The sequence below is a fragment of the Rousettus aegyptiacus genome, unplaced genomic scaffold (assembly GCF_014176215.1).
Source record: "Rousettus aegyptiacus isolate mRouAeg1 unplaced genomic scaffold, mRouAeg1.p scaffold_m13_p_7, whole genome shotgun sequence".
NCBI classification, from domain to species: Eukaryota; Metazoa; Chordata; class Mammalia; order Chiroptera; family Pteropodidae; genus Rousettus; species Rousettus aegyptiacus.
In genome coordinates, this window is record NW_023416310.1 from 28,334,579 (window position 1) to 28,346,924 (window position 12,346).

The 12,346-nt window shown below is 32.6% G+C and overlaps 1 protein-coding gene across 8 annotated transcripts in view; it reads left to right on the forward strand.

The window, feature by feature from the left end:
* Positions 1-12,346, forward strand: part of SOCS5 (suppressor of cytokine signaling 5) — a 49,875-nt gene that overhangs the window by 28,462 nt on the left and 9,067 nt on the right. For 4 of the 8 annotated variants that reach the window (XM_016142193.2, XM_036224185.1, XM_016142192.2 and 1 more), the window contains one exon: positions 5,503-5,601. The exons of the other annotated variants lie outside the window; for them this stretch is intronic. The gene's annotated coding sequence lies outside the window, so the exon portion shown is untranslated. The remainder of the gene's footprint in view (positions 1-5,502; positions 5,602-12,346) is intronic. 8 annotated transcript variants of the gene reach the window in all.

The window sequence follows — 12,346 nt, forward strand, 5'->3', positions numbered from 1 at the left end:
CATTTTGTTTTTGTGGTATATCATATTAATTAATTTGTGGATATTGAACCAAACTTGCATCCTAGGAAATATCCCACTTGATCATGGTGTGGTCTTTTTAACGTATCGCTGAATTCAGTTTGCTAATATTTTCTTGAGGATTTTTGAATCTGTGTTCAGTCTATAATTTTCTTCTTTTGTAATGTGTTTGGTTTTGGAATCAGGGTAATGGTGACCTTGTAAAATGAGCTTGGGAGCCTTCCCTCCTCTTGAGTTTTTTGGAATAGTTAGTTTGAGGAAGATAGGTGTTAATTCTTCCTTGTTTGGTAAAATTTACCTGTGAAACCATTCGATCCAGGACTTTTGTTTTGGGGGGAACTTTTTCAATTCTAATTCAATTTCATTCGTAGTTATTACTCCGTTCAGATTTTCTGTTTCTTCTTGACTCAGTCTTGGGAGATTGTATGTTTCTAGGAATTTATCCATTTTCTACAGATTATCCAATTCGTTAACATTTAACTGTTTATAGTATTTTCTTATAATCCTTTGTATTTCTATGGTGTTGGTCGGTTTCTCCTCTTTCTGATTTTTTTTCTTGATGAATCTGGTTAAAAGTTTGTCAATTTTGTTGATCTTATCAAAGAACCAGCTCTTGGTTTCATTGATCTTTGGACTGTTTCCCTTAGACTCTACTTCATTTATTTCTGTTCTTATTATTTCCCTCCTTCCTTCTCACTGTGAGCTTTTTCTAGTTCTTTTAAGTGTAAGGTTAGACTGTTTATTTGAGATTTTTCTTGTTTCTTGTGGTAGGCCTGTATTGCTATGAATTTCCTTCGTAGGACTGCTTTTGCTATGTCCCATAGATTTGGGGTTGTTGTGTTTTCATTTTCATTTGTCTTCAAGGAATCTTTTGATTTCTTCCTTGATCTCGTTAGCACATTTATTGTTAGCAGCATATTATTTAGCCTCAATGTGTTTGTGTTTTTCAGTTTTTTCTTGTAATTGATTTCTAGCTTCATACCATTGTGATTGAAGAAGATGCTCGTTATAATTTCATTCTTTTTAAATTTCTTGAGACTTCTTTTGTGGCTTAACACGTGGTCTGTGCACTTGAAAATTTAGAATGTATATTCTGCTGTTTTGGGGTGAATATGTCATTTAAGGCCATTGTTTCCTTGTTGATTTTCTGTGTGGAAGATTTATGCATTGATGTCAATGGGGTTTTAAAGTCCTTTACTATGACTATACTGTCAATCTCTCCCTTTATGTCAGTCAATCTTCACTTTATAAATTTAGGTGCTCCTATGTTGGGTTCATAAATGTTTACAAAAGTTATATCCTCTTGTTTGATGGATCTCTTTATCATTATGAAATGTCTTCATTTGTCTTTTAATATAGCCTTTGTTTTAAAATCTATTTTGTTTGGCATAAGTATTAACTACCCCAGCTTTTTTTTTTTTTTTTTTTTTTTTGCATGAAGTATCTTTTTCTGTCCCTTTACTTTCAGTCCCGATCTGTCTTTTGATTTGAAGTGGGTCTTTAGTAGACAGCATATGCATGGGTCTTATTTTCTTATTTATTCAGCTACCCTACATCTTTTGATTGGAGTATTTAATCCATTTATATTTAAAGTGATTATTCATATGTATGTTTCATAGGGATTGCCATTTTATTATTCATACTTACGTTCTTTTTTTCCCCTTCTTCATAAAGTGCCTTTAACATTTCTTGAAATACTGGTTTGGTGGTGATGAACACCTTCAGCTTTTTCTTGTCTGGGAAGCTTTTTATCTCTCCTTCAATTTTAAATAATAGCCTTAGTTGTAGGTCCTTGCTTTTCATCACTTTGAATATTTCATGCCAGTCCCTTCTGGCCTGCAAAGTTTCTGTTGAGAAATCAGCTGACAGTGTTATAGGAGCTCCCTTGTAGATAAGTAACTGCCTTTCTCTTGAGAAAGATTCTGTGACAGCATGTAATAATATAGAGATGTTTAATGCTTTAGTCCCTATTCCAGCAGTTCATAAATCATGTCCCCTGGAATTCTAGTATACTACAAGACATTAAGAAGTATTCTACAAATACAGGTTTCAATTCAAATACTCCTGCTGTTTGGTTCCCTAGGGCAATCATGGAAATGGACCAGGCTCTCAGTTCCGGTATCCTTGAGGTCTAGCTCCATTTGTTTTACTAATTTTGATTTGGATTTTAGTGAGAATTCTTATTTCCCATATCATAAAATTCACATTTAAAACCAGTACTTCTCCCCAACCACACATACCTACATTTGACAACCTGAGTGAATGTTAATACCCAACAACGAGAAGAGACTGATACACAAGGAAAGAGTTGAATTTATAAGAGATTGATATGTAAGAGTTGAATTCATATCAGAGTGCCACTTTTTTTATTAACAAGTAGAAAATTTTTATGACAATGGAATACCCACTGCTCCTACCACTGCTTTTTCTCTTCTTTTTAAATTTATTTTAGAAACTAATCTTCTAAGCTCAGCTGCACTAGAATTGTTAATGTTATATAGCATCACATAATCTATTTCTGTGGGTTATCCTATAAATAGTATCTCTATCCAAAAGAATGCACATTACTTATTACTGGTACTCTTTTGTAAATGGTGTTTCCTACTTCCCAATCCAGTGTTACTACTCATCCCCAATACTGTTTGAGAAAATCAGGCTGGCTTTAGTGGAGAGCTCTGTTTGTTATTCCTTTCTCCATCGATTGTGTTTATCTGCCCTTCTAATCCCTCATTTCTTTGTGTGTCTTTTCCTTTCCCACTGTTCCCCTTCCTTTTCTTTAAAAAGTTTTTTTTTAATACTTTAATTCTTCTGCATTTTACACTTAATTTGGGGTATATAATATGAAATTAGATCTTTTTCAAGATCTACTTCCTTTTGAAATCGCATTTTTCCCCCATTCGGAAATTAATAATTTGAATGTAATATTTTAGAAAACACAGGGGAAGAAAAGAAAATTACAATAATCAAGAACCACCCAAGATAACCACAGTGGTATTTTCTACCCATAATCTTTTTATTAAAATACATGTTTGTATGTGTATGTGTGTTGAAGTCAGTTTACAAATACTGTTTTATAACCATATTCATTTGGTATCATGAACATTTCCAGAAAATTAAATGCTTATAGAAACATGGTTTTTAATGTCTTTCTATTACTTCAGCATCTGAAAGTACTATAATTTATTTAACCAGTCCTCTATAAACTGAACAATGCAGTCATTGCCAGTTTTTTGCTACTGTAACTAATGCTATGATGAATAGCTCTTGTATATAAATCTGTGTGTCCTTATCTGATTATTTTTTGGAGGAATAAATTTCTAATTGTGAAGTCTTGAGCCAAAGGTATATATCTTTTTAAAGCTTGGGTATGTAATATAAAATTTCTCTCTTGAAATGCCACGTGGATTTATGTCCTTACATTAATATGTTAGTTTTGCAATTCCCATGCTTAGATATTACCATTAAATTAAAATGTGAAAGAAAAAAAACTTGATTATCAAGTTAATAAGTAAAAAATCTTATGTCACATTTTATTTTGATATCTTTCATAAATTCCAAGAATGACCTTTTTTCATATATTTATCGCCAAGTATATATTGACTTTGTGACTTTTCTGGACATATCTTTTGCTATTTTTCTATTGAGGTATTTTATCTTTTTCTTACAAATATAGTAACACTTTGTCATATATTGAATTTTGTTTATGACATGTTTTCACATGTAAAAGTTTAAAATTTTTATGTTATTAAGTATTTTGATTTCCTTTGGTTTCTTCAGTATTTTGCTTAAATTGACTTTCTCTTCTTTGAGAAGTCATATGGTTTCTTATAATTTACTACTATTTTTATGATAGGTTTATCCAGTTTTAGAGCCCATTGAAATTCTCACCCTTTCCCCTATGGGAACATTTGAAATTACTGGATTTTAGAACCAGAAGTACAGAGTTTTCAAGTTTCAGAAAACTTGACTGTTAACTTTTTTTTTTTTTTTTTAATTCCCATCTGCTTCCAAAAAGAAAGGGGAAAAAAAGGACGATTGACCATAAACCCACACTTGAACATATATAAGGAAGTGGGAGGGGGATTTCCAGGTCTATCAGAAATTTATAAACTAAGGCTTTCCATTTGGATTTCCTGTTGGTAACAGCAGAAAATAAGTGAGTTATATGTTTTTCATTGTCTGCTTAAAGGAAGCATATCACTTTTTTAAAGAGAGAAATCTTAGCAATAAAGTCAAAGAAAAATTTTTTATGTAGGTCTTTATATGAGAAATGATGTCTTTGATACTATTTTTATAGAACATGGAATGATACAAGGCCTTTTATAAACTCAATAAAATTATATTTTGGTTTATATATGTTTATGATTTCTACTTAGAAATAGCAATTGTGGAATGGTTCATCCACCTTAGATCCAAGTGTTCATTCGGAAAGTTTGATATTATGAAAACTAGAGTCTCTTGTAATTTGACAAGGTGGAGAATTATATAAGTGAGTTTTCAGGATTATCTGCAAGCAATAGCAGACTATTTTTACCTGCAACACTTCAAACAATTGTAATATATACTGTTTAAGTATCTTACTTCATTTCAGATCTGACAGAATGTCTAAGACTTTTTTGTTTTCATGAAATACTGCTTTCTTCATTATCAAAGAATATTGAGAATTTACTGTACTTTAAACTGCTCAGTTCATCTTTGAAGCTATTTAAACTTACTTTATCTGTAAAAGAACCCTCTAAGCTGTGTTCTTTGGAAGTAGCTATTAAAGTGTAGAGGAAATATTTCTAGTGGGAGACAGGCAGGGAAAAGTTTGTGTTGACTGACAGAACATTATTGCTTTTATTAGTATTTTTTTTAGCTTGCATTAAACTTGTAGTTTTTACATTAAACATTAAGTTAGCACCTGACTGAAACATGACTAGCTTTACAGTATAAGACTATCTAGATAATTCAGTGTGTTGGACATTGTAATTATACTTTAGCTTAATTGAATAGTAGTATGATTAGAAATCTGAGTTGTAACTGTTACGCTACTAATAGAACTTTAACTTGAATCTGTTTGTGGAATGCTATGAGTAAAGCATTAAAAACATTCTAATATTTAAAAAGGCTAATATTAAAAAAAAACACAGATCTTTAAGTTTGGTCAATTCTGTTGGTTGTAGAGGAAAGACTACCTGGGCTGGCTAGATACAGAGGGTTGCCAACCCTCTTTAATATTGCCCCACAAAGTACTTTTGGTTGTTTATTTACATTTTTAACTATTTGAAATATTAATTTTTTTCTGAGTTTTTTGGTTTTACCTTCAGAAGGATTGAAGAGTAACCAGAATTCTCCCTTTTAAGAGAAAAACTTTTTATACACGTAAAACAAACAGTCATTCACCTTTTTTCTCCAGTTGACACAATTTCAGCTATGTTATTTTTATATTCCTAAATTATAATAATGAGGACAGTAATTTGTTGTGTTTTTTTTTTGTGCTAGGTTCTTAAAGTGTGGAGGAAGTAGCCAGACATAGTGTCTCTTGACTTTTTCTAAGCTGCTTGAAATCCTGGGGTCAATGTTACGGAAGATGTTCTAGAGGTGAGTGAGAGTGGAAGAAGGTAGCCTGCTGAGGCAACTGTTAAAACTAATATGTATGCGCAGATGATGTTGAAGACTGAACTTGAGAGAGGAGCAGTGGGGATGGAGAGGAGGAATGGACCTGATATGCCTACAGAGTATCTGGACTGTAGACAACATTCTTACAGTTCACACTCCATAGAGGAAGTATAAAAGCAGTGGTAACTCTAGAATATCTAGCATATTTTGTCCCCTGCCATTTAAATCTCATTCTGGAGCATACGAAAGTCAGGACTTTTGCTGAAGGAATTATTTTAAAGAAATATCCTATTAGTCTCTTTCCTTGCCCTTTAAGGTCACATCCTTTGTTACGTTTTTTAAAATTTCAGTGTCCTCGTGTCTGTTGTTAATATATAGATATGATTTGATTTTTGTGTTGATTTTGTATCCTGTGATCCTGTGAATTTAGTTTTTCTTCTACGATTTTTTAAATTAAGATTCCTTAGAGTTTTCAATGTGGACAATCATGTCATCTGAAAATGGAAAGTTTATTTCTTCCTTTTCAATTAATCTACATTTATTTCTTTTTCTTGCCTTTTTGTGCTGGCTGTCACTTCTCTTTTGACCCTAACCTTTTCCTATGGCCACCAGTGATAAGAAATTATAGCAGTTAGATGAATTGATGTCCACCTGGAACATTTGCCTGGATTGGTGCTTTCCTTGTGCAAAAATTTTTAAATTACTGATTACTGAGCTATTGATTATTAATTTCTTCTTTAGTCAGTTTGGGAAATTTATATTTCCTAAAATTCTATCCATTTCTTCTAAGTTTTTTAATTTATTGGCATAAAGTTCATAATGGTCTCTTATCCTTTAAATCTTTGTTTTGTATCTGTTTCTTCCCTTTTGAAATATCTTGAAGTACGTATCCATGTAGTAGTTTATAATCCCAGGCTGTTATGCTTTCTAAGGTTTTTTGGTCTTGTTCTGATAAGTGTACTTGTTCATAGCACTTCTCTCTAACTGCCCACCTCCTCGCCTTTTCTAATTTGCAGTTTCTAAGCTGCTGTGTCCTTGGTGTCCAGAGAATAAAGTTTGCTTAGAGTAAATATGCATAGAGCAAGGGCTTTAAGTATTACCATCCGCTTGAACTTTATTATAATGTCTTTTTTATGTAGTATCAGTAAATGTTAAAATTAATATATTTTATCACCTTTTCAACTTGTTTCTCAACTTTTGATTGATGTGCTTTTATTTCAGTTTTATTAACAAGCTAAAGGGTTTTTTTTTTTTTAATTTTCCTAATTTTTTTAAAAATAAAATTGTATGTTATATGGTAATATAGAACACAAGACTGGAGTGTACTAATTGGAGTTCCTAGTCTATAATTTTGGCCAAAATGCTTCTCTTGGCATTAGTTTTCTTAAATGGTTAAAAGGTATTTTTATTTGCCTTTTCTTCTCCCAATATCCTTCCCAGGTATCCTTCTAAAGAATAGATTAATTTTGAGATGCTTAAACTTTCTTTTTTCTCATGTTGGCAGAAAATCTATATCAAAAACAAGGAAAGTTGTCCTGATTATGTTTCCTTCCTTCCTTCTTCCTTCTCTCTTCCCATCTTCCCTTCCCTCCTTCCCTCCCTCCCTTCCTTTTTACAAATCATCAGATTATTTGAAGACCCTGTTTTCTTTAGGCCTAAAATTTGGCATATGAAAGTAATATCCTTCAGTTTGTAAAAGGATGATACATGTATTTAAGTATTTTTAGATAAAAAGTAAAAAAAAAATATTGTAATAAAAATAATTTTATTTTAGTCCTTAGAGTCTTTGTATTTATTACAATACTAGACTGCTAGGGTTATAAAATGGTTATCCTTCCTAGAGAAGGGAATGGTCCAAATGACAACAGCTCACTTACCATTGATAACTGAATATTCTTTGTAAATTATTAGCAGGATCACAGCGAGCTCATTGTTAGGCGGTTCCCTAAATTAGAGATTCTTTTCTGGATTAAGGCTAGCCAAGGTAGTAGCTTGATTCACTAAATTCCTCAACTGAGAGTTATATTTTTTTGTTGTTATTTGTTTGTAGCTGCTTTCTGGTGTTGAGGGAGATTTGTGGGAGGGTTTGATGCCCTGTGTTCTAGAAAGCATGATCCATAGAGGCAGTGCCTGCAATACCAATCATATACAGTTGCGGTGCTTAGTAAAGTTGCTCGATTTGCCTAACTGAAGTAGCCTCCCTTGAGGTGGGAGATAAAGGCAAGTCTAACTCACCAGTAATCTCTCCCTAGACATAAAACAGCTTTTTTTTTCTACTAGCAACAACATGTACCCTTTCCTGCTTTGAATTGGTTATAAAACAGAAGCTACCATTTTTGAGCCACTATTATATACTCAGCTGTACTTACCTTAAGTCATGTTATCCTCTTAAAAAACTCTTGTAAAAGGGGTGATTTGTCCTGTTTTTAGATGGAATGACTGAGACTTAGATTTCACACAGCTAATGAGTGCTTGAACTTGACCAGGGTTCTCTGAAGCTAAAGCACATGTTCTTTGTGTTCCAAGCCAGTCTGCCAGTAATTCCGGCTAGATAAGAAACGTTTCAATGAATGGTATATTTGTTAATATACTACATAAAATACTTGCTCCATAGAAAATGAAGCATAACGTATTAGGATTTTATGCTTCTCTAGTGTGCAATATCTATATGGTAAAATTTAAATTGTGACAGTGTTTTATATGCTGAAAAGGAATTTTGAAGCAGAAAAAAAAAAAAATGAAGCAAGGACTGTGTTCCCAGGCCCTGCCCAGTACTATCCAGATTAGCTATGCTTAGTTTAGGTGCAGATGAGCCGTAGCTTCAACTGCTAAGGAACATTGAAATCCTCATAGTGTTTCCTAGGAAGGTTATTAATATAACCTTCAGTCTGGCAGATATTACACATAGGACAATATTGACATTTGTAGCATGACCCATAAGAAAGGAGAGAATTATTTTTTTTCTTCAAATGCCAGATGATTATTTTTTCATGCTATATATACATAATTTTTTTAACATTTTATTTTTTTATTTTCTCCCTCTCCCCTCCCCCCTCCAAGAGAGAATTATTTTTAAAAGAAAGAAAAACTAAAGCTTTATGCTAGATAATACTGATAATGTGTTTAAAACCACTGTCTTTCGAGTGTCTCCTATAAGCCAAAAGTTTTATAGGTATGGTTTCTAATCCTCATATCTAACCCATGAGCATAGGTATTGTTAACTTTATTTTACCAAGAGACCAGTTTAGGTTTAGAAATGAGAAGGAATACATTCAAGTTCACAGTATTCTTAAGTGGTAAAGCTGGAATTCAACCTGCTCTCTTCCCACTACCCCAATGACTATCACATGCTTGTGCCTTAAGCAAAGCGCAGGCAGCGTCTCTGCAAATGATATGGGTTTAAGAATGGTATTTTGACAGCCTAGAGCACCCTCATCCATGACACTATGTGAGTAAAATTTAAGAAACATGCAAATTTTAGATACTTGTTTTTTATTAGAACAAGAGACAGTCCTTAAATTGTCATTTTTGGGGGGATATTATATAAGACTGTGACTTAATTCAATTTTATGTTCTCTTTTTTCTTTTTAAAAGTGGACTACTATATTTTTCTTGATATGCAGAAATAAATATAAGAACTTCTTAAACTTCATCTCTTGAATTAGGCATGTAGTTTCAAACACATACTCAGCTGACCATGTAATTAAAAGTAGTAGTCTAGAAAAGAATTAGAACTTAGTAATGTAGATCCACTGGTTATAATAATAACAGAATATTTCTAAGTGGTATTCAAGCCTACACAAAGGGTGATGACTTTCATATAATAGATAGGCAAGTGGAAATTATATGACATTTGAATTTCACTGACCTTAGTTTTCTTGACATACAGTTATGCTTATTCATTTACATATTACCTATGGTTGCCTTCAGACTACAGTGGTGGAATTCAGTAGTTGCCACAGAGAACCCATGGATGGCCGCAAAGCCCAGGATATTTACTTACTATATGGTCCTTTTCAGAAAAAGTTTGCTGACCTCTGTACTACATTAGAGAAGCCTAAAAGGCTTCTCTAATGTAGTACAGAGGTCAGCAAACTTTTAGGTTTCTCTAATGTAGTACAGAGTTTTGTTCTGGTTGTTGGTTTTTATTTTTGTTATTTTTTAACTTTGCCCGCTTTAGGTTAACTATCTAGTCTAGAATGTGTGATAGCATGTTAAAGAGTCAGAGTATTTTGATAAATATTGGCAAATTGCCATTCAGAAAAAAAAATTTGCTAAATATTAATAATGCTATTTTCTAAATCTGTAATTTTCAGTTTTGAATTCCTCTTTTACCTAAGAATTATGAGAGTTTTTTATTTTCCCAGTGGAATAATATTTGGTTATTCCCATTGTGGTCAAAATGTGACCTGTATAATTTAAAAGTTTTTATTATGCAGTGTATCATGTACAGGAAAGAATGCATAAGATGTAAATGCAGTCCAAAGACTACTTAATAAGTACGAACCATGTATGCATTACCCAGGCTAAGAAACAGAAAATTTGGTGTTTAGAAGCCTCCTGAGTACCGTTCCCTAATTCTATATCCCTCCCTCAAATAGGTAACCATTTCCTTGCTTTTTATATTTTTATTTATGTATATATGTGTGTGTGTAACTATATATGTGTGTTATATATATGTATAACTAAACAATATATTTGGGGATTTGCCTGTTTAAAAGGTAAATGAATTCATGATGCATATATCATCCGCATTATTTCTCTAGAATTATGTTTTGGAGATTCATTTATATAGACACAAGAAACTAGTTTATCATCCCTGCTGTATAGTAATTCATTATATGAATATACACTAAGGTACTAATGAGGCTTCACTTAGATGTCGCAATGTCTTAACTGTAATATTTTCTAAATTGAATTCATTAACTCCCTTCAACTCTCTACTTGCCAAAACTACTGTATTGTGTTTTCTTTCTCTGAAATAGCACCTCTATCCACTTGTTTCAGCAAGCCAGAAACTTGGCAGTCATTTTTGACATCTCCCTCTTCCTCATTCCCTATTACCAATCAATCATTATTCCTGTAGATTTGTCTCCTAAGTAGTTCAAATCCATCTCTACTCTCACCACCCTAGTCCAGCTCTTACTTGGATCCCTGCAGTAGTCTTCAGTTCAGCGTCAGTGTTCTTTCTTGTTGTCTTATGGATTGCAAAGCCTACATCTTCAACTTCATCTTGGCACTCTTCTCCTCACTCATTAGTCTGTGTTAACGTTGGCCATTATTTATGCCATGGTCAGTGCTGCCTCAGGGCCATTGCAAATGTTGTTCCCTCTGCCTACAGAACATTGTCCTAATTCATTCTTACTCATTCTTCAGGACAAAATTTTGAATTATCACCTCCTTAGAGAGAAATCTTTCTTACTTACCATCCCTTAAATTAGATCATGTCTCTCTGTTACCATTAAAACTTTGTACCACTCCTTCTTGCAAGTACTATAAATTTTAATTAAATGATTATTAAGGAAGACCTCTTATCTGATTCAATCAGGACTAGCAGTCTACAAAGTCTAATAAAGTATGAAATTATAAAAAGGATGCACACCTTAAATATTTTACTCTAAAAATAAGATTGCACGTTCATTTGTCAGTCTTTTGATTAAGGGCCCAAGGTCTTTTCTTTAACAGTAGGTCCACTTGTGACAGTTCCATAATATTTATCTTGTAGAAACCATACCCATAATGTATCACGTAAGATTTCCAGTTTGAGTTTTTAAATAGAACAAGAATTTAGACTGTTCTGATGTATTCTGAGTTTAGAATGTTTATAGATCTTTGCAATATTTTTTCTAATTTTTAAAAATTTTTCTTGCCTATACCTAATTCAATAGCATAAGTATATCACTTTTATTAAGTATTTTGAAGTCATTCAACTCAGTCTTCCCTGCTCGCCTACATTTCATTAGGTTAACGAATACTTAATTAAATCACATAATTAAGTGCAAGTGGTATGAACAGATTTGGAAGCTAACATAACTAACCCAGTGAAAATATAACTCAACCAGTGGGAACAGAAGTTTCCAGGTATATTAGATCAACGGGCTCCACATTGTTTGAGTGCACATATACATGATCTCCTATAGGAACATATTATGTATATTGTAATAGTTGAACTCCGAGGTTGAATTATATGACCATTTATTGCCCACAAAACAGTAATTTTATATAGTTGAGCATAATATTAAATACTAGTATAAAAATTAAATAGGCATCCAGTTAGTCACAATAAAGTATGTAAGTAACAAAAAATAAATAATTGTTTTAAAACCCAGATGGTTTTCAGAATTTTTAAGGGTCTGTACCTATGTATAGCTATGACAGCCATGCAACCCTGGATTTCTGGGCCAGTCTTAATATTAAACATGTTATCTTCTAAAAATTATTGAAATGCCACCAAAATATTAATCGAAAGTTGAATCTCCTAAACTGCCTCTTGTATCAGAATTTGGCACAGAAATACTTTCATCAATCCATGCGTCCCAATTTTTGTTACTGTAACTGAAGGAATTTCTGTTGGAAAGGTATTATTATGACTAAGTAGTCTAGCTAGACTAAACAGTAAAGGAGGGATTTGAGTTGAGTCACATTCTTCCTCTTTATCCACTGTGGCATGCCATGTAGTCTTAAAACTTGTCAAATTCAATTTTTTTTCTAATAAAGTGTGGATTAA